This window comes from Pinus tabuliformis, chromosome X (genome assembly GCF_031772625.1).
Source record: "Pinus tabuliformis cultivar Carrire ecotype Pingquan chromosome X, CPIR1, whole genome shotgun sequence".
Lineage (NCBI taxonomy): Eukaryota > Viridiplantae > Streptophyta > Pinopsida > Pinales > Pinaceae > Pinus > Pinus tabuliformis.
In genome coordinates this window covers 1,598,088,625-1,598,112,723 of record NC_142308.1, presented here as the reverse complement: position 1 = coordinate 1,598,112,723, position 24,099 = coordinate 1,598,088,625, and the positions used below count along the sequence as shown (strand labels likewise).

The following is a 24,099-nucleotide window of genomic DNA, read 5'->3' as shown; positions in this document are numbered from 1 at the left end:
ATAAAAAAATAAAAATATGTAAATTTTAATCTCAATACAACTAATATACCATGAGAAATATCATATTTAATTAGTTCTAATGTGAAAATCAATATCCAATGCATCCTACCCTAACATGCATATGGTACAAAACTAATACTAAGTGTAATCATAAAGCCAGTGTAACCATCATATCATCAAATCAATATAAATATGACATCCTATATGATTACTCATGTAGCAAATGCCAAAGTGAATGTGGACATAATCACATGGATGATAAGGCCAGTGGGAGGTAGGAAAACAAAATCCCCACACATGGATGATCACATGAGAAGAGGAAAGAAAAGGATGTAATCTAGTCTAGTCCACAAGATCCTCTCTTCTAGCCAAAATATAGAGATGTCAATGATTAGAATCATAAAATTTTGATAGATGGAAACCTTGGGCATATTATTTCCACTATGGTCCTTATCATTTATTTTGTATTTTATGGCCTCTATAGGATTATGATTAGTAGTAAATGGATATTAATGAGATGGAAAAACATAAGTAGGTCACCCATGATGATCATACTGAAAAGGGGGGATTATAAATTGATCATCATCTTGAGGGTTCGTCAAAGGAGATAAAGTATAGTCAATGAGGGGTTCTTCCTTGACACCATACTCAGAAGGGAGGAGATCATGGTCAATCAGGATCATTTGAAAACGGGCAAGGGAATCACTTTAGGAAGACTTGAATTGATGAACGAAAGGATAAGGAAAATGTGAGGGTGAAGTATTACATTCAACGAGTTTTTCCTCCTCAAAATCATCCTTTTCATGCAAGGGAAAATAATGACCCTTCTTATCAAGGGTATCGATGGATATTTATCATAAATAATGCCTAAGAGAAATGAGAGACCACTCTCAACCTTATCTTCCTTGCCAGTGTCATAAATGGGAGCACACTCAAATTGAATACCAACAATTTCCAATTTCTCCTTTTCAATACGGAAGTAATCTCCAATATCATCTTCTAAGGGGAAAATGAGTTCACCTTCCTCAAGGTTCTCAAAAATAAATTCAGGAGGAGCAATATCCTTGATAATGGTAAGATTAGTCTCAACTTCATCCTTCCCAACATACACGTTCTCAAAATCCTCTTTTTCGTCATGTAGACGTGAGGAGGACTTGTCTTCTTGCTCATTACTTAGATTCTCAATGTCTTGATGATGGTCAATGAAGGCTTCCTCTTGGATGCTTAATGCAAGGTATACTTGAAAATGCCTATGAAATCGACCAACGAACTCCTAAATAGATGAGATGCTACTAGGTTTTTTATTTTTCAACCATGAGTTATGACCATAGAGAGAAATAAATAATAACAACATAAGGACATCATGGTTGACCACCTTCTGCTTTGAAGTATGTGCATTAAATCTTTCCACATGGTTAATTACAGAGCTTGGGTCACCATCAAACACGGGTACCCCATGTACCATCCTTCTTGTGATGTGATTGGGGTTCCCAGGGACGCTAGCGATGTCCAAAGTGGGAAAATCGTCAAAGAAAGACACCCTACTTCAGGTATACATGTAAAGTTTGTAGTAGTCGCCAGGGTGATTTTAAAGATGCCTATAAAAATTCTTGTTTCACCCTACAAGTGTCGAACTTAAATTTAAATGAAGAACTAGGGCTTCGTTCTTCCAATGGATTTGCCAATAATGTTATGTTAATATGTTGTATGGGGAACAAAACACATGTTTCGTGTCCCCGACAACGGTGCCAAAATCTTACCACTCAAACTAGCAAGTGGTCCTAGAGGAACACTTGCTAGGTCAAGAGTAACAATGAAGATAATGCCCACTGTCACCACAACTAAAGCTTCCTACTCTTTAAGGACTTTCACCGATGGGAGGAGACCCAATATATAGAGTATCACTTATGAAGGATAGATCAACTAAGATAGATGTGAAGTGATCTTGATAACCCTTTCCCTAGGAGAGACTCAAGAGTGGGGCTTGCTTTCTTCTAAAGAAAGGTACACGATTCTCTAGGATAGGGGAGTAGGGATTTGAGGGCATGGCTTAGGGAACATGACTTGTAAAGGATATTCATAAACCCTAAAATCCTTATGGAACTTGGTTTCCCAAGTTGTTTTTGAAGAGTTGAATTTCATAAGATATGTGACCACATAGGACTAGGTGGACCCAAGGTTAGGTCAATGGGGGAGGAGCTCGAAAAAAATGATATAATTTACCTAATTAGGGATGGGAAAAGGGAACAAGGAATGGATTTTCAATGAAATACATTGCAAGGATCCCAATGAGGTTTCTAGCCTAAGGGAAACCAAGGGCAAGACTTGGTCTTCGAGCTAGGGTTGCGATATATCAAGATCCCACCGTTGGAATCTCATGAAATTTGGAGGGCTTCTTGAGGACACACCAACGTAGTTGTGGAAAAAATATCGAGGTATTTGGATTTCTAGATTGTGAGAATATCGATTCCCTAGGTGAACTATGGGGATAGACCTAGAAAGAAGAGGAGAAGGTGAAGAAAAATATGTTTTAGGGTGATCACCTATGCTAGACTAGTGCCTAATCCTTTAGGGAGATTGGATTCAAGAATGATTATGAATTCGTGTTAGGTTCGAACCCTAACCCCTTTTTTTATGTAATAATCCCAATGGGCCAAGTCATAGTCATAGTTAGTTAGAGAGTCAATAAAGCCCGCATTAATAATTGTAAGTGGTTGACCCACATTATAGAAAAGGGACCACAATTAATTGTATACGGGCCATTGTTAATAAATAAAGTGGTTAACCCGTGTTATGCAAGGGACCACTAGTAGTTAGGATTTTGGATGTGTTTTAGCTTTAAATAGTCTTAGTTAGTAAAGGAAAGATCATTGAGTCTTATTGTAATCGAGCTTTTCTCTTATGGAGGTTGCCCCCTCGAAGAGGCAAGTGAACATTTAATCTATTTCTGAATAATAAGATAGTTTTTTTTTTTCTCATTTTATTTTGTGTTCTGGGCTATATTTCTTCGCATTTATGGTATTCTGGAATTTCTCGTAGATCAAGAGCATAACAAGTGGTATTAGAGCACTTTCTAGGGCTAGTTGTACCTCCAATTTTCGTAGATTTTTTTTAGGCTAGAGATGTGTTCCGACGTCTTTAAATCATGGGATTTGTCGTTGAGCGCATAAACCTACGGAGTTGGGGAGGCATGCATGTAGGAACTACAAGATTTGGTCACACTTGTGGGAATCCCCTGTAACCCCTGTGGGTAACCCTTCTAGTAGTAGTGCATTAAACAGAGTTGCAAACATACTACACTTCCACGTACCCCTGGGTATATCGAAATCCCCCTAGGCTCACCTAAAACATAGCCTTAGATAATTCGTCGGTCGTCTTGATGCTACAGTGCACTGAGAATAGAACGCAGGTAGATTAATCATGCGTATGATAGGGTATTCGGATAGTACAGCTAAGGGTAAGGTTGATCTTCCTTAGCGCCCTGAAATATTAGTCTAAGTACTATTGTTGGACCCCTGTGTATATTGTGATCTATAGCACCTAACACTCCTTTGTGACCATAGTTCCCTCTACTATCTGAAAATCACCCTCTACTTTATCTTCCAGATCAAATCCAACAGTTGGGGTTCTACTGTAGTCGTGCAAATAAAATCCAACGATTGGTGTTCTGCCGCTACCGTGCAAATTAGATCTAATATTTGGGGTTCTGCCGCCACTGTGCAACTCACATTCAGTAGTTGGGGTTTTCACAATGCCGATCTGACTCTTTTAATAGTGAGGTTTGCTGCTATTATAGTCCAGGCCCTATTTTCACAGGACATTGGGTAGGATCAAGTTTTCAGGAATTCAGCCACTACAGTATTGATCAGTGGGCAGTAAAACTCCTTTTGAAGTAAAATTAAAATAAAAAATTAGAGACCATCATGGGGCACCTGCAAGAGACTTATAGCTCATAATATTGAGGATGACAAGCTAGTCACAGTGGTACCATTCAATTTTAAGCCCCAAATTTTTTGGCGGTCCCAATTTTTTTTCCTGACGTAGCCTCAAGTGATCCATGTCATTAGAATATCGAGCTTGCCCTCTTTCCAAGCGGAATACTCTTAAGTAAGCTCAAAACAATTGTCCAGGATTGGTGTATGCAGGGCACCTCATCTCAAGTTATGGTTGCAGAAAATGCACTCGAGAGGGTCACTAGCTGTTATAGACATATTTGGGCATTGCAACCCCAAACTCATATATCCATAAACTAAGGACTCCTTAAGTCCCTAAAAGTGTTGCTTCATACCCTAAAGGATCATGGTCAACTGAATACATCATTTCCCAGAAGTTCCACTTGAAAAACTACTCAGAACTGGCCAAAACTAGACCATACATGCTGCTCCATGGACAAGGTGTGATGCATACTGACTACCTAACTGGCCAAGTGCGATGCATACTCAAATGGCCTTCTGTGGGGTGCAATGAGTGAGACTAGACAAATGGCAAAGACAATTTGCGAGGTGGATGATCATGGAATCTTCCAGAAACTTATCCTCTGACACTTGCCTCTATGAATTCGCCCAGGGATGAGTAAGAGATCATGAAATCTCCAAGTGGAACCAAGAAATATCAATGGAATGACACTAATCAAAAACCCAAAGTTGACTCACACCCTTGCAAGATATCTATAAATGGATCACTCATCTAAGAGATCTGGAGGCTGAAATTTTGTATTTTGTAAGGAAGTGTTGTTGGTTTGTTGAGAAGAGACATTGCATTGTTGGGTGATTTTCTTGTTCATGAGGTGAAGAGGGCTTTTACAACTGGGAGGATGATGCTGGATCAGACAGCTGGGTTGTAATCCTCTCTTGCATTACTATTAATAAATTTCTTTGAGTTTTCCTCCATATGATCTTGTATTTGTGAATCTTATTGTTTATGAATGCAGTTGTATGGTCAATGTGTTTCTGATTCCATATTGGTTATGATGTTTTAGATAGATATGATTTGATAGTTTACTATTACTTTGACTCTACAGGTACTCTTTGAAGGAGGACAAGTGGGAGAGGAGTGGCAAATTCTATCAAAGAAAGGAGAAATCAAGCTAGGATCAAAGCAAAGGATCCAGGTTGGTCCTCTATTCTTCTCTTCCATCTATCACATTTAAAGGAACTCTTGAAAAGCTTTCATTGTTTGTTTCTAAGATAGCTACCCGTCTTAATGGGACTAGCAGTTTGAATCGACACTAGTTTTCCCTGAAACACTAGCCTTGAAGAAAAAATCGAGGCATTTGAGGACAAAGTTCTCAAACAACTCTCACAGATATCATCCATTATAAGTCTGCCTCATATGGAGGAGCCTAGTGTTGATGCACACCTAGAAGGAGAATCCAACCTTCACATTCACTTCCATGGAAATAACCACTCTTCCAACCACTGGACATCCAAGCTAGACATGTACAAATATGAGGGCTCTAACCCTATAGTATGGGTAGCAAAAATGGAACATTATTTCTCCCTTAATGGTATCTGGGAAGATAAAACTAAACTACATGTGGGAGCCCTTTACTTGGATCAAGAGAGATGGAAATTGTGGAAGTGGCATTGTAAATTTTATCAAGGGAAATTAACTTGGCACATGTTCTCAAAAGACATATGTGATCACTCTGACCATGAATCTAATTTTCTGTGTCGTCTCACTATGCTCTGACAAACTGGAATAGTAAAGGACTACATTGCAACCTTTGAGCAATTGGCCATCAGAACTGACAGTCTAGGAGATGACTTCTACTCAGAGTGTTTCATCATTGGCCTAAAAGAATCCATCCAAGCCCATGTCCAAATGCACCACCAAGCTACTTGGATGGATGCTTGCAAAAAGGTCTTAGAAGTGGAAATAGCCTTAACCGCCCAGTCTAATCGTCCAAATTTTTCGACCAAGGCACATCCCACCCAGGCTCAAGGCCCCACCCAAACACTTAAGGTTCAAAAGGTGTCACCAATAGAAATGGCTAAAAGACGAAAACAAGGGTTGTGCTACTACTATCATGACAAGTACTCTCCTAGACATAAATGCAAGAAACAAAAATTCTTTCAAATTGATGCTACTGATAACTGTTCACGCGAGGAAGCTCCATCCCTTGAGGTCCCCGAGGAAAACGTTGCGGAAACCCAAATTGACCATGACCTCACAACTACACCAAATGAGCTATTTATCTCACTACATGCTTTCGTTGGCATTTCTTCACCTCAAATTCTCAAAATTCGAGGCTTTATGAAAAATCGATCGATCGTGGTATTGATTGAAGGTAGCATGACTCATAACTTTATCCAGAAGTGAGTCGCAGAAGATGTTCATTTCTTTGTGCGGGTAGTAGCTAATTTTCGAGCCCTTATTGCTTATGTGGGGACCATGAAATTTGAGGGCCAATGTGAAAATATTAAGCTTTAGATGGGAGACTACTAGCTAAAGGCCCACATGTTTGCTATTGAAATGGGTGGTTGTGACATTGTCTTGGGTGTTGAATGGCTTCACACACTCGGCTCGATCACAAAGGATTTCCAGTATTTATATATGAGATCTAAGCATAACAACCACATTCATACATCAAGAGGACTCCAGGAAGGTGCTCCTACTATCATCATATCGTATCGAATGGAAAATATTTTGAAAAAGGGCCATCACAAAGTCATCGCCCAATTTAATGCCATCCAGGCCATTGAATGCACTACTCCTTATATTCATCCTAAGATGCAACATGTCTTAGATTTCCACCAATAGGTATTTGAAAAACCTAAAGAGCTTCCACCCTCGAGGGGTGAACATGATCATAGCATCCCTTTGGTCCAGGTGGCCTAGCCGCCTAATGTGTGCCCATACTAATATCCTTTCACCCAAAAGAATGAATTTGAAAAAACAATCAAGGAACTCCTCGAAGCTAGTGTTATTCGTCCCAACATTAGTGCTTATTCATCACTAGTGGTCATGGTGCTAAAGAAAGATGGAGAATGACGTATGTGTCTAGACTTTCGGGCCCTCAAAAAGCTCATTGTCAAGGATAAATTTTCTATTCTTGTTTTTGATGAACTGCATGATGCTCAATTTTTTATCAAGCTAGATCTTCGCTCAGGCTATCACCAAATACACATGAAGGAAGTAGACATTCCCAAGGCTTCCTTCCGAACTCATGAAGGCCATTATGAATTCTTGGTCATGCCATTTGGTCTCTGTAATGCTCCATCTACTTTTTAAAGCCTCATGAACCACCTGATGAAACCATATCTCTGAAAATTTGACCTTGTCTTCTTTGATGACATTCTCATCTACAACCTAACCTAGGAAAAACATCTTCAATGTGTATACATGATCTTACAACTACTCCTAAATCACAAATTATTTGTCAAATTTTCCAAGTGATATTTTGGCGTGGAAGAAGTCAAGTATTTGGGACACATTTTGGGTCATGAAGGAGTGAGGGTTGATCCAAAAAATATATAGGCAATGCAAGATTTATCCCAACCAAAAACCTTGAAGACTTTTAGGGGATTCTTGGGTCTCTCTGGCTATTATGGAAAATTTGTCCACAATTATGGTCGCATTGCTAGACCCCTCACTAATATTCTCAAGAAAAAATCATTTCTATGGACTGATGCAGCTCAGCAGGCCTTTGTGGCTCTCAAACAGGCCATGTGATCTACTCCCGTATTGGCCCTACTAGACTTCACCAAATCTTTTGTGGTTGAATGTGATGCTTATGGTACTAGTATTGGCATTGTATTAATGCAGGAAGGTAGACCATTGACCTTCACTAGCCAAAAACTGAGTGGAAAACATCTAGTTCAATCTACCTATGAGAAAGAAATGATGGCCATCTTACATGTAATAGGCACATGGTGACCATACTTATTGGGGTGATGTTTCCAAATCTGCACGGACCATCAAAGCCTAAAATATTTTTTAGAGCAACGTCTATCATCGCCACATAAAAATAAACAGTTAGCTAAAATGTTGGGATATGATTATGAGATAATTTACAAGAAAGGGCATGAAGATGTAGTAGTTGATGCTTTATCGTGCCAATTTGAGGATAAAAGCACCTTGTTATCAATCTCTCTGTCCATACCAGATTGGATTGAAGAGGCCCACAAGGAATGGTTGTCACGCCCCTCTCTCCTAACTTATTAATAACTTGAGATAAGATCCTAATTCCTCAGTCGACAACTCTTGGAAGGATTATATTCTTCACTATAAGGATTGAGTAGTTATATCACCGGTATCCATCCTCAAAACCCGCATTTTGGAAGAGTTGCACTCATCTCCAACTGTAGGGCATTTAGGATTTTAGAAGACTTATGCTCATGCTCATCGTTCTTTCTTTTGGATTGGCATGAAAAGCAACATTCTTACTTTTGTAGATGAATTTGATGTGTGTTAATGCAACAAAGGAGAAACAGTCAAGTTACCGGGAACCTTACAACAATTGCCACTCCCTGCCTCTGTCTGGACAGATGTTTCCATGGATTTCATCATTGGCATCCCAAAGTATGGAAACAAATCCATCATCATGGTGGTTGTGGACATACTTTCTAAATACGCTTTTTTTTATGCTCTACCCCACCCATTTACCCCAACTTTGGTGGCTCAATATTTCATGGACCAAATCTTCAAACTGCATGACATGCTGACTTCCGTTGTATCTAATCACGACCCCACTTTCACCAACAAATTTTGGCAATAAATTTTTAAGATACAAGACACGCAACTCCAACTAAGTATTTCCTATCATCCCCAAACCAATGGTCAAACAAAAGCAGTCAACAAATGTTTGGAGACGTTTCTAAGGTGCTTCACTTAAGAAAAGCATCATCAATGGGTACAATTGCTACCTTTAGCTGAATGGTTATATAATACCAACTATCATGAAGCCACCAAGATAACTCCATAAGAGGCAGTGTATGGCTAACTCCCATCTTCACCTATTTCCTGTATCCCTAGATGTTCTAAGGTGTAGGCACTTGATCAACTCCTACAGAAATGTGCTTCCATGATAGCTCATCTCAAAGATAATCTACATCAAGCTCGAAATCGAATGAAGAAATAGGTAGACCAACATCGTTCTGAGTGCACATTTCAAGAAGGGGATTAGGTATTCTTGCGACTGCAACCATATAAGCAAACATCTCTCAAAGAAAAGGGTCACCAGAAACTAGCACCAAAATTCTATGGACCTTATTAGATACTTCAACGCATTTGAGCAGTTGCCTACAATTTGGCCTTGCCACCAACTTCAAAATCCCATTTGGTCTTCCATGTATCATGCCTCAAGAAAGTGGTGGGGAACAATTGCATAATTCAAACTAGTCTACCCGAATTGGATGAGGAAGGCTCACTCTGTCTCCAACTGGAACAGACCCTCGATACCCGTGAAAAACATCTCTGCAGCTACACAATCAAGGAAGTCATTGTCAAGTGGAAAGACACCTCTCCAGAAGATGTGACTTGGGAACCAACCACTATTCTTTAGTAGTTCCGTAGCTTCAGCCTTGAGGACAAGGCTGCTTTTGATGGGGGAGGGCATGTTAGGGTCCAACCCTAACCCCTTTATTTATGTAATAAGCCCAGTGGGCTGAGTAATAGTCATAGCTAGTTAGAGAGTCAATAAAGCCCGCATTAATAATTGTAAGTGGTTGACCCACATTAGAGAAAAGGGACCATAGTTAGTTGTAAATGGGCCATAGTTAATAAATAAAGTGGTTAACCCGTGTTATGCAAGGGACCACTAGTAGTTAGGGTTTTGGATTTCATTTATCTATAAATAATATTAGTTAGTAAAGGAAATATCATCGAGTCTTATTGTAATCAAGCTCTGCTTTGCTGGAGGTTGCCTTCTCAAAGAGGCAAGTGAACATTGAATATATTTCTGAATAATAAAATACTTGTTGTTTTTCTCATTTTATTCTGTGTTCTAGTTTATATTTATTCACATTTCTCATATTCTAAAATTTCTCGTAGGTCAGGAGCATAACAATTCAGATTTGATTTCTTGGTCAAGGAGGCCTTAAAGGAAGCTTCACTTAGCACTAGGGCAAAGGATAGCAACTTCAAAGGATTTATACTTCGTTTTGCAAAATAGATGGCTTATCAAGGTAAATTTCAATAATGAAATATCACTATGAATATTCATTCATCATACATGGCCCATACATGAAGCACCACTATCTAGAAAAAATTCCCACAACTTCGCAATAATAGATGCAACAAATTGGCCCTAGAATAGCAAAATTCCAACAATGTGTGTGACAAAAATAGAGAAAAGAATAGTTTTAAAATTTCACTTACATGTATTATAGTATATCCAACCATAAAAAAATTTCCAAACAAGAAGCTCCAAGACAAGAGAAAATTATCCAAACATCAAAATTCATTCCTTGTTCCAAAATTTTGTCCACCAAGAAGGATAGCGAAGTTCTCTAAAGAGATACAATTCCAACCAATTGATGATGCTAAAATAAATTCACATCATTAATGTATTTATACACTTCTAATGATTTTTATTTAGCTAATTAGGATTAGCCCCTATAATAAAATAATGTGCAAAATAACTAACTTTTAGTGACAAGCCAATCAAACTAGCTCATAAACAAAATAATAAGCCTCTTAAGAGGTCGAATAATGAATAATGCATGTCGTTGGGCATTGGAGTAGGCCTAATGGAGTCCATATGTGCCATAATGTGTAGTTGAACTCCCAAAAGCAGTAAACAAGGGGTTAGCCCCTTGTAATAACCTGTGGTGCTCCAAATGACATGTGGGGGCACATGAGTTGCCTCATGGGTCTCCAAACAAATCAAATATGCATGTATATCATATGCAAGGGATACGGTGATGGTGTAGGTGATGCCACATCATTAGGAAATTCTTGGATCATCTGCCAAGTGTATGGTTCAACTCTGGGGCCAACTAGGCATGATGGATCAGGTGCATCTTCCTCATCCAATAATTGAACCACGAGAAATATATGAATTATTGTGGGGATTCATGGAGTGTTTTCTACTACTGTGGAGGTCCATGTCTCTCTACAAACACCCTACATGTGCCAATATAGCCCTCTGGGGTCAGGACCCCGTATAGGGAGACCAAACCAAAAGGGAAACCACCTGCAATCATGCATAAGATCCAATGCATCTGTGTGCATTCCATCACACCAAGTCACTAAATAAATCAAGTAAAAGAGTTTATAAACCATGGATAACAAGTGAGCACTTCATAATGGCATGCCCCTCCATATTGGGCTTTGGCATGTGCTATTGTATCCCAACTCCAAATAGGGTTAACCAGACATGCTATTATGTGGTTTATACCTCTAAATGGGGTTGTATATCCATGGTACATCCTTGAAATGGTGGTGGCACATGGAATAATTATGGATTGGAGTAGGGAATGTAAGGTGGAAACCTGGATCACATGCCATGGTACAAGGGTAGCTAATAAAACGGATTCCCACACTTGGGTAAATAATGTGTAGGAGGGAGAAATAGTGGTTCATGAGTTACCTCAACCTTGATTTTTCCACCCTTCTTCATATTCCTTTTGCTTTTTTATGATTTTCTTTGGTTAACTGCTTGGGCTCTAGGTAATGTGAGCATGATGCGTAAATTATAGCAGTGGATACCCCCTTATAAGGTGAGACAATTTATCACTGACAGGGGGTTGGGACAATCATGGGTTCCTGAATGATAAAGGAGGCTCATCAAGGGCCATGTAGGAACTAGTATGATGGTCGTGGAATGGGGTAGAGCTCATGCCATGGCTTTTTCCCACGTGTTAAATGCTTTTGTCCCGACCATCTTTTGCATTTTGTTGTACAATTTCCTGTTGAATGTGGCCAATTATGCTTTTTCTTTTTCTTTTAGCTGCATCAACCTCCGGGCATCATTCCATGCCCGACCCAAGATGTGGGGCAAGGGGAGCGGGTGGATGACCCTATGTGGACCTAGTGGAGGAATGTGGGCCTAGGTGAGAGGAGAGGGTATTGGGGGTGTAATGAGAAGAAGGGGAGTAATACATGCAAATCGGGGAGCAGGACCACACAACCAAAATTAGTATTTCCCATGTAGTACCATCCCTAAAACCAGTAAAAGAGATCCCACAGGACTAGGGTGCAAGGTTAATATCCCAAAAGAGACTTAGGGGACAAGAGCACAAATCTAGACCACTTTTTCTGCTGAAACCCCCCATTAATCCATGCCCAAAGTTTCCATGACAAATAAACTAGAATACTCAATTACCAAATAACATGGCATACCTTTAGGTTTGGGAGGCCCACCTTCAAACATACAATCATGATAGATAGGTGAGGGATCACATGGTTGGTTCATGTGGCGGAGAAATGGCACATCGATCTAGTTGGTGGTTGTGAGGGGCTGCTGGCTGCCAACTAAGGACCATCATGGATGAATTTTTTCTCTTAGGGATATCACCCACAAAATGGTGGGTAACAAGCTTAATAAACCTAGGAAATGGAGATAGAAGAGAGATCAAGAAAATAATGGCAAAAAGTTTTCTCTCTATCACATATATTATTATGTAATTAGTCAAGATGTAATTATTCATTATTTGAAATGGATTTGAACAAATATTGGTATCGATTTTGAGGACAAATATCTTTACATCAAACATAAAACATATGCCAAATCTCAATTTCACAAAGCGTTTATGTTGGTGGAGAATGTGAACTATAAGCCCCACGTTTTCAAATCATAGAAATAAATAACAAAGAAACAACTTAGAGTCCTCTATATTGGTGTAGCATGTCAGTAGTAAGCCCCACATTAGCAGATAATAGAGATAAACAATAGATAAATAGCTTAGAGTCCTACATTATTAACATTATTAGCTAGTTATTATGTGTCAGCTACACCAAGGAGACAAAACTTTGTACAACACTAAGAATAAAAGTTAGATATTTAATATTCGTAGAGGATCCATTGATAGTTGAGTGAGTTGGCTATAAATCCCTTGTTTTACAAATCAAATAACTATATGAATGACAAGTATTCTATTTTTCTTTCCTTCCCTTTAATGCACATCCCAAAGAAATCCATAGGGAACTTACCTTCATTTTGAAGGTAGTACCGATGGTAAATTGAATCAATAAAAGTTTAAGGATATGTCAACATATATCTCTAAGCTATTATAATATTATACTCATTGGGAATTCAACATGTCACTTGCAAGAATTGCACTAGGATGGAGAGGATAACACTCCTCTTAACTACTTAGAGTAGACTAAATTTAACATATAAATAAGAGGCACCCTACTTATATTATTACTCTTATATACCAAGTAATACTCAAGATGGTATTTAATGGAGTAATTTAATAAGTGGATAAGCTGAATCCCCTTTCCATGGAAATTCTTTCCTAAATGTAATAGTAATTTTGCTAAAGTTATAGTCTCACTTTAAAGATGGAAACCTTGTGTATGAATTTTTATTCTCAAGGATTTTGGTCTATTTCAAAATAACTAAAATGACCATAATTTGAAAAAACAATTTATTTAAGGTGAAACTTTGTTATATATGTATATTTCATAATAGATGTAACATGTTTTATATTATAGAACACTCATTCATGTCTTTTTCATTTTTCTTTGGGGAATTGAGTTTAAATATATACCTACCAAAATCCTCTTTTTTCCTAGTTAGATAGATATCTTACATCGTCTCCTCATGGGATGATTGAGTGGTTGCCACAATGAGATGTTATCCCTTCCACATGGTTTCAAATCCCATGAGGGGACATCTTTGTCTTGTTGTGTTAAGGCTCCCCTACACTCGTGGAGCCTTGGATCTTGCTAAATCATAAGCTCCTAGTGGTATATCTAGCTTATGAGCTATTAAATATACTCTTGGTGTTATTTCTTGGTGGTATATATGGCTTACAGGGTGTTGGGTATATTCTTGGTGTTTTTTTTCTACGTGGTTCATAGACCTTAGAGATCGGTAACTGCTATGTCCACAAAATATTTATACCAGTTTTGTTGGTCACTTTAATTTCTTATTAATTTAAACAACCAAGTGATACATGAATTGTCAACCCAGGGAAGTCTGTTGTTTCAAAGACAATCACACATTGTATATGCTCAATCCCAAAAGCAATGAAAAATTGTAGTAACAATTACTCTAATCACACCTTGCTTTAAACAAACTGAAGTTCTACTTTGAGTTACAGTAGGAACAATCTCTCTATTGCCAACAATTATCAAAAGAATCCTGGATTACATTAAAAAGAACAATCTAGGAAAGGAAATCAATCTGCAAAGGAAAAGACTAGTTGTGCTCTAACAGAGAACAGGACCCTATTCCCCAAGCAAGAATCTTCAGCACCTGTTTCTGATTAGCATGCTTCACAAACTCACTATGGAAAACAATTAAAATAATCATTGATCACCTATGAATGAATTTATGGAAACAATGCAATAATCAAATAGAAACGGAGTTCAAAAATAAACACAGAGTTCCAATAACACATAAGTACTTTAAGCAAACAGAGTTAACAATGTATGAATGCAAAACAATACTTAACACACTACAGGAATTAATGGGTGAATCTTGTGATGAAGGTGGGCCCTTTCCTTCTCACAAGATTCCCCAGAAAAAGGAACTAAGAAGGAATGCTCAAAACAATATTTTATTCATCTGTAAAAGTATCATATTACAAAAAGATTCAAGTTCCTTTTCTCCCAACTAGACCTTCCTGTAGTCTGTCTATCCCCCTCTAATGCTGATGTCTCCTCTATTTAAAGAGGAGACATCTATTATACATTTGATTACATTATAAATCCTATTCTTAAACTGATATGCTAAAATAGGATAATTGGTTCTTCCATTAACAAAATGTTGTTACAATGGTTGTGACAATGTTGACATTGGAATGTAGTTGTTACGGCCAGTGTAACAGCTCCTTCGTTGATCTCCTCTTGTTGCTGCCGAATATAAAATGCAAATCATAGGTTGTTTCAGCAACAGGATTTGCGCACTGTTCTAACATCCAACCACGTAGACCGCAATGATAAATCTGCAGCCTTCAAACTATTTCAGCAACTATCCGATCAACGATTAATTATGAAGGTAATGTAAAATTATATGTAAAAAAAATTAAACATATAGTAATGAGAAGAAATGTTATATACCTTTGGAAAATGGATTAAAGTAATAACCTGGACTTTAAATATGGATTGAAAAAAGGTGGAATGATAGCAAAATATGTGAACAAAAAGGTACAATGTAGGGTCCTAACAAGGTTGATCCACTCGAAGGGATCACTTCTTATTGGCTCAACCATGGAGCTTGACCTCGAGGGTGTCGAGAGAATTGAACCTGTGACCTCTCAATAGCAAAGGAGTTTTAACAACGGGAACTTAACCAATTGATCTAACCCTTGGGGTTGATATACTCTTGGTGTTATAGTGGCAACCATTAGGTTTGAACTTGCATGGACTCTTGCTAAGTCATAAATTCTTGGTGGTATATTTGGCTTATTCATTGTTGGATATATGCTCTTGGTGTTATAATGAAGACCACTAGGCTTGATCTTGGTGGTATATCTAGCTTACAGGTTTTTGGAAATATTCTTGGTGTTATAGTGGCAATCGCTAGGTTTGATCATGGGCCAACTCTTGCTAAGTCATAAATTTCTGGTGGTATATCCAGTTTATGAGATGGTGGATATAGTCTTGGTGTTACAGTGGTAGCCACTAGGTTTGATCTTGGGCTGGCCAATATTACTCCAACGAGTTATCAATTCATCATGGTAAAAAAATAGAAAAATAAATATCTTACACCAATAATAAGCACTTCACTATAAAGCATTAAATGCTTTATACATCAAGATGTGTATAGTTGGATTGAAAGTTATTTTAATTCTAACATTACATACCCCACCATACAAAGTATTTGAACCTCTAAAAACAAATACTCTATGTTGACTGAAATAGGGTATAATGATTTTTTTTAATTAAATAAATACTAGTGTAGTCATATAAATTGAATAAGTAATAAATGCAATTAGATATCAAAATTTCACACCAAAATTAAAAAAAAAAACATAAATTTTAACTAAATTATATATATATATATATATATATATATATATATATATATATATATATATATAATTTAGTCACTTTGGTTATCTTATATGGATGTGAGGTTTGGGGTTGTAGCATCTATAGAGAATCCTGGAGAAAGATTGAGCAAATCCAGAAGCATCTTATAACGTATAACCTCAAAATTAAAAGCAACACACCCTATCCTATTCTCCTTATAGAAGTGGGTCTTTCCCCTATCGAGAGCCTAGCTATGACTAGGCTTCTGTTATACAAGCACAAACTCAATAACACAGGAGACCATAAACTTCCTAAGCTAGCTTTAAATTCCAACCAAAATCACCTAAGGCTCAAACGAGGTTGGTATAAAGACACCAGGGCCTGGTTAAATCATTGGGAGATCGATGAGAATGTTGCATTGTAAAACGTTAATAACGTTAAAAATTTTGTTACCTCTAAGTTCAAAGAAAAAATGTGGTGTGAGAAAGATTTAGAAACTAAAAGAAAATTAAGATATTATAAGGAGGTCATCAACCCAGCCCTAGAAGATCAAAAGTATCTATCTGTTTTAACTAGCTCAAAGAAGAAAATTAATATAGCCAAGATTAGAACGAACTATCATGAGCTCCATAGTGAAAAGGGTCATTTGGCAGTTCCTAAAACACCATGGATGGAAAGGCTCTGCCATCTCTATGAGAATATGAACATCGAGGATGAAAATCACTTCCTCTTAGAGTGCCCCGCGTACAACCACATTAGATCTCAGTTTCAAAATATTTGTTGCAATACTGACCTTCCTAGCCTTTTATGTTGTCAAAATTACAGTGAGCTTGAGAGGCTTCTCTGCAAGCTTTTTGAGCATAGGAATAAAATCTTAAATCAAACTAAATAATTCATTTCTTTAGGTCCGATACACCAAAATTTGGTCTCAGTGGACATTAACCATCATCATCATCATCATCATCATCTAAAAGAGTTATTATATGAGTTTAGTGTATATATATTTAAAAAAACATGTAACACATTCTTAACCACAAGAGTCACCCCATTTTACCATGCAAATTTTTAACTTGTAAATAAGCTTCTTTATACCCATACCATGGCTTATCAATGCTACATGCCTAATTCATTTTTTATTCAAAATATTATTTATTTTAATTTAATTTTAAATATTTTTTAATTAAATTGATAACAAATAATATAATTATCTTTACAATAAATTTGAATTCTTTATCTTCATTATGATTAAAAATATTTTATAAATACCATGGCTTATCAATACTCCCTACCCAATTCATTTTTCATTCAAAATATTTTTTATTATTATTTATTTTAATTTAATTTTAAATATTTTTTAATTAAATTGATAACCAATAACATAATTATCTTTAAAATAAATTTGAATTCTTTATCTTCATTATGATTAAAAATATTTTATAGAATTGGATAGTATAGTTGTGAGTTGGAAGGCGGTAGTTGCAGAGACAGTGAAAAAATAGCTAGGGTTTCAGGTTTCTAAGCTCCATGGAGGCACGTAAAGGGGGGAGCTCCAATCCCTCCTACAAGCAGGCTGTGGCCAGTCGCGGCAAGAAACCTTTGGAGTCTGTCAGAGGGGCTGCTGAAGAAAGGAAAAAGAATCTGGAAGAGGATCAGGAGTTTACAAAACCAAGAGAGGTCAGTAGCATGAAAGACAATGAGGAAGAAGACAAAAAATAGGGAGCAGAAAACAAGGCACAGAAGGGGCCATGTAAACCCAAGACTATCGTCACTCCTAGAGTAGTTTTAAATTATCCTGCTCTATAGGCACATAGGGAACACATGTGGACCTATGCTATCATTTGTAAATTCATGGGATTATGGCTCACTGAGAAGGCATTACAAACACAGATCAAATACCATTGGAAACCGAAAGTAAGTATATACCTACACCTTGGGTCAAAGGGATTCTTCACAGTGGTATTTACAAATATTGAAGACAAAGACAGAGTGTTTGAAGGAGGACCCTATTTCTATGCAGCAGCAGGCCTCTACATGTGGCCATGGATGATGAATTTTGTCCCAGAGTGAGAAACGTTTACTTCAGTCCTGGTCTGGGTAAGACTCTACTCCTTACCTCTTGATTACTGGCAAATAGAATGGTTAGCAGCCATAGGTAATAAACGAGAGCATTTTGTTAAAGCCTTTGAGGCCACCAGAAGGGGAAAATATACTTCCTTTGCAAGAATATGTATAGAGATGGACCTATCGGGAGCCCTACCAGATGAGGTTATCTTGGAAGTTTTGATGAAGAATGGGTGCAAATAGTAGATTACGAACATATACCTTTCAGATGTCGCAGATTCCATGAGCATGGATACTTATTTAGAGACTGCCCTCTCAGCAAGACAAAGAACAGAGGAAAAACAACAACAATGAAATATGCTGATATCTTTCACTAAGTGGGTCATAGAGGAAAAGGGGGAAAAAGGGGGCCAAAGTAACAGAAAATAGAAGGGAAACAGGCCAGTCTGAACAGGTACCAAGTTCTCAAAGAAGAGGAAGAAATACTAAAAGAAGATCAGGTAATGGAAGGAAGCTCAGGGGAGAAGGAGAAAGAAGATGACAGGGAAATAGCACAAAGTGTTTCTAAATAGAAGGAAACAGTGATGAGCGATGGGGAACTTGAGATGGATCAAGAAATGACTCAGAGTGAGATGGAAACAGAGGATAATTAACTACAAGAGATTCTAGAAAGAGAAAACCTAGATCTGGAAGGATTCTTGAAACAGGGCACCATTGGAGGGGTAGACTCAGTAGCTCAAGAAGAGTTCAACCAAGTACAGCAGCTGTATCTATGGAAAACTCAGGCAAGAGAATAGGAAAGGAAAAATAACAATGAAAGACAAGGCAACGAAGGAGTGAAAACTATGAAAACCACACCAGGATTAGCTCTCAGAAACCCAGGAAAGAAACGAGGCAGGAAAAAGCAGAATGAGCTACTAATGTAATGTGGAAAGCTAATGATAGATTCAGGTAAAATGAAAGATCTATCTAGTTACTCTTTCACAAATCTTTAATAATGAAGTTCACAACTTGGAATATTAGAGGCTTAGGTAGTAAAAGAAAACAGAGAATATTTAGCAATAGAATGAAACAAGAAGCTCCAGATATGATCTTTATCTAGGAAACTAAATGTTCCATTCAAAAAATCAAAGAAATTCATAGTAAATGGCTCAATAGATTTGAGTTTCTAGAAGTTAAAGCAGATAACACAACAAGAGGAATACTCACTCTTTGGAATCCCCAAAAGATTCGTATAATAGATGTTGAGGCAACTAGGAATTATTATTAGTGATTATTCAGCCTGTAGGAGACAGCGATACTTATCTGGTCACGAATGTTTATGGCCCACAAAGAATGGTTGACAAACTCAGATTTCTAGATTCTCTTGTAGAACTAAGAAATAGGCACTCAGGAGTTCCATGGATCATGCATGGGGACTTCAACATGATCCAATCACTAATGCAGAAAAAGGGGGAACAAGAACTTTAAGCAAAGACTCTACATCTTTTCAAACTTTCATAGATAATATGAAGCTAGTTGACACTAAAATGAATAATGGCCTCTTTACTTGGAACAACAAGAGAGGAGGGGAGTCTCAGGTAGCTTCAGAGTTAGACATATTCATTATTTCAGAGGACTTATGCTCACAGACAAGGAAATGATAGTGAGAATTCTCCCCTTTGGAGGCTCGGACCATTGGCCTGTGCAAATGGAGGTACAGGGTATTGGAACCCAAAAGAATAGACCTTTCAGATTTGAGAATATATGGCTTACACACCCAGATTTTATTAGCAACATAGCAAGATGGTGGAAAGAAGATCTGAATATTCAGGGTGTTAGCCTCCTATTACAACAGGTGTTCATCTTTCATGATTGACATTTTTTCATGCCAAATATGTCATACTTTGCATACTGCAATGCTCCATATTTCCTAAAGAGGCCAAAGAAGAGACCATGAGAGTGTGCCAGTCTAAATGCCACTGTTGTATTCCAATTTTGATGACTTAACCATTTTTGAAGAATGTTCTGTAAAAGGGAAGGCCAAACAGCTTAATCTTGGTTTCCCTAGGTTTCAATTTCTTGCTTTAGAAATAGAGAATGAATATTTATCCAAACAGCTTAATCTTGGTAGATTTGTAGATAGGTAGAGAATCAAAGGAGCCCAACTGCTTAATCTGGGCCCTTGGCAGAAATAAGTGTAGATTTAGATAGGAGGGCAGTCAAAAGAAAAATTGTAAATCAGGGTCTACAAGTCTAAGTGCACCCAAGAAGAAAAAATGCTAGGTAGGTAGGCTGGGTAGGTAGTTTTGAGGTTGCAGAATGTTGATTTGTGATCAAATTTGTGTTTCAAAGTGATATTTTACTTCAGATCACAATGTAAGGTAGTTTTTATTTGGAGGAGCTCAAGCTGGATACCTCTAACTCCCCTTCTTCTTATTTCCCAAATCACTCACTAGTTTCCCTAAAGAGGTCAAGATCTGCTTGATTCCTCTTAGTTTCATCATTTTCCATATCATTTGCCTAGTGAGGATCTGATTCACTCAAGGATTTCCATTCTTCCTCTATGAGTCACTTTTCCCCCTTTGATAGCCTAAGATCCACATACTTAGCGCTTTCTTGTCATTTCCATATTAACTACTAACTCTATTATTTAGCTCCCTCAATCATTTCCCTTTCCCCTACTATGTAAAAATATATAAATCCCAAAAAAATTAAATAAATCCTCCCCATGGCACTATAGCCATATTCTTCTAAGTCTGGGAGGCAGTAGTCCATCTGGGGCTCCTACTAACCCATCCGTGTCCTAACTGGAGTTAGCCTGGCACCTGGTCATGCTAACAACCATTCCTTTTTAATCCTGACCCTATAAAACCCACTTTCTGCCCTTATCCTAAAGCTATGTTCATCAAACCTTTAACCCCCGCCGGCGCATAACCTGTTCACCCACAAAACCAAAGTTCAAACCCCCCGCCGCGCTATATTAAGATTCGAATATTCGCGCGGGCCCCCGGCTTTAACCTTCCGCCGCCCTGTCCGTCCCGCCAACCGTCCGATTCGCCCGCGCCACAGATCTACGGTGGGCGGGTCTTCTCATCTCCGAAGCCGCCGAGGGTTAACGCCCAGGAGATCGGCGGTTTTCCCGTCGTACTCCCGCCATTCGTCGCCCTCCTGGCTGTGGCGGAGCCCCCTCCTCTGAAACCACTTTTGCTCTAAGGCAGTGCGCCCGAAACTGTAAATTGCCTTCCCCCCTCCTACATCAGCACCACATCACCGCTGACATCACCATCCCACGTCGGCCCCCTGCCATCGTGTCCTTGCCACGTAGCTGCCACCATACTACCACGTCCCCTCCTCCGCCGTACTGCCACGTCACCCGGTCGTATTGCTGTCGTCACCCCACTAACGTCACCCTGTGTCACACGGAATCAGTCAAGGGTGCGGACACAGCTGACCTTCCTAGAAGTCTAAGACATTCTAATGACAAACAAGACAAAATGGAGTGATCTTTCTCTAAATATACCTTTTAAAACATGAAAACTACAAGTGTTTAGGCTTACCTTATTCCAAAACGCTGTTGTTGTAGTCCGTCCTCGCCGATCCGGATGAGCTCCTCCTTGACATCAATTCCTGCAACCACAAACAATCAAACAATTACCAAGCACTTGCATTTCATATAATAAAACATATATTCAGCATGCAGACCAAGGAACACATGAAATAACTCATTAACACAAGCTATTGAGAAAAATAAACCAGTTTGTATTAATAACGAAACAAAGAAACTCTTACAACCTGGCCTTGGTGTTGTGCAAGTTCCTCCCAGGGTCCATCAAGGGTTTTCCTCTACTTTGACAAAGCTCACCCACTTCCAAGTAGAATCAAGCAAAGACAATCTCTCCTCACAAGGTTCTAAATGGGAGTCCTAAATCCTGCAGCATTTACCCAAAGAAATCTATAGCTTTCAACCTCTCCTCCCTCTGGCTCAATGTCTTTATTTATAGTGCTGTAAAGAGGTTATTCAGGTCCACCATCAATGGGATAATCCCCCTCTTTGGGTGGGATAGCTCCCTTATTGATGGGATAAGTTCCCTCTTAATAGAGATACATGAACCAACTGGAGGCGCATCCATTTCATCAAACCGACCTCTAGAAGGTTCTAGAAGTAACCACAAGTAACTTTTTTAAGATGAAACTCGCGCATTTTGCCTTTTACAGAAGGACGCACCTGTCCCTTAACATACAGAGCGTCCATGGACGCAACTTTTGTGAACATGGTGAGCGTCCCCGCAGGTAAGGCTAGAGAGAACCTGCGACCCCAGAGATAAACACATTTTTTACAAGAATTTCTCTCTTCTTTGAGTTTGAGATGGATAGCAGAGGCATAAGACTTGCCTAAGAGGGTAGCATGACTGTTGATTTGAGCCATACTAACTGTAAGTAGTCATGGTGACATTTTTTAGTGTAACAGATTGCCCCCTAAAGTGCGAAGCCTGGAATAGATTAGGGTTTTGTAATTCTAGGAAGGGTGAAGCGCTTTATCATTTCAAGGATTGTCTTGTGGATGACCTGGTTGGAACCTACAATTTTCAACACAAAATACATGTATAAGATTATATCATCACTGAGGTAGGAATTCCCATACTCAGATTCAAAACTTTAACTAAAGGACTAACTACTCTGATACAGGAATGATCTTGCAGTACATCATTTTTATAGACTTTTGTAGACACAGTATGGACGCAGCCATCTGTTTATGATTAGTTTACATAGATAATGAATACAAAATTCCTCGCAGCCTGGATGGTAGAAACTAGATCCAGGGTCTTCACTTCTACTTCCCAAATTGGTACGATTCTAGCCATGTGATTAAATGATTTGATGTTGAACATGTTAGAAACCACTTGATTACCAGTCGATGATGTAAACTGTTAACAAGCGTGAGAGAGACCACTAGTAATGTCAATGGTTCTCAAAGTACCAAGCACAACCCGTGAAATGTGAATAGATGTTTTGATGTCGAACACTTCACGGAATCCTTTGACCGAAAGTCAATGATGTGAACTGACGTCAAAGGCGAGAAACCTGCCATTGATGCATGCAGACTTCAAGGTACTGTCGATTCCTAAGTCATCTTTCTAGATAATGTGTCGATGTCGATAGAAAGCGACCCGTTGCAGGCAAGCCCGCAACACGAAATCATTGTTCAAGTTGAAGAAATGTTGCTGTAAGGACTGACTCAGGGATGGTCAAATGGATGACAAGTATTTTGCAGATGAAAGTTTTGCTTGCAGACCTCTTGAACACATAACGACACGACAGATGGCTTGGTGACGAATAACTCAAAGTTAATCCCTGGAACCCGGTTAAAGACTTTTCAAAGTGGTTTGATCAACTGTGAGGTAAAAGATTTCCCAACCCAGGTGAATGAAACAGTGTCGTGTTCAAGAGTGGTAATAAAGTTTCTTCTGAGACAAAAGGTGACAAATAGGTTCATTTTTCTCTCTTTTCCCCCACCATTTCTGGCAAGTACCTCTTTATTTTTAACAAGCTTGAGGAGGATAACATATGCTTGATTATAAGCTCATCCTTCGGACGAGTCCAACCTAGTTTAAATTCGAACCCTAGGAAGGAGTGGTTCGTTCCTGTTTGTAATTGAACAGGTCCTCTACTGTAAAAGTTTAACAAGCCCAGTATAGGAGAAACTCGGCGTTTTTCAATTTTAGAGAGTCTGAAAAAACTAAAGGAGACTCCACGTTGAACTTTTTCGTAAATTTGTGTCCCTCAAGCCCGAAAAAGTATAAAATAATACATGGGGGAACCGCTTGATCTTGCGACCAAGGAGTACTTTCATAATAGTGTCGTCGACCTGAAAAGTAAAAAGCGATCAAGGACACGCTGTTTTATTTCCTTATCGAGTTTGAAACGACAAAAACCCGGCAATCTTTTCTTGATTTTACGGTCAGAAAA

General features: G+C 38.4%; 1 protein-coding gene across 1 annotated transcript in view; it reads left to right on the top strand.

Annotated features, from left to right (window-relative positions):
- LOC149146140 (GDSL esterase/lipase At5g45910-like) overlaps positions 1-24,099 on the top strand; it is an 88,825-nt gene that overhangs the window by 24,986 nt on the left and 39,740 nt on the right. The window lies entirely within an intron of this gene.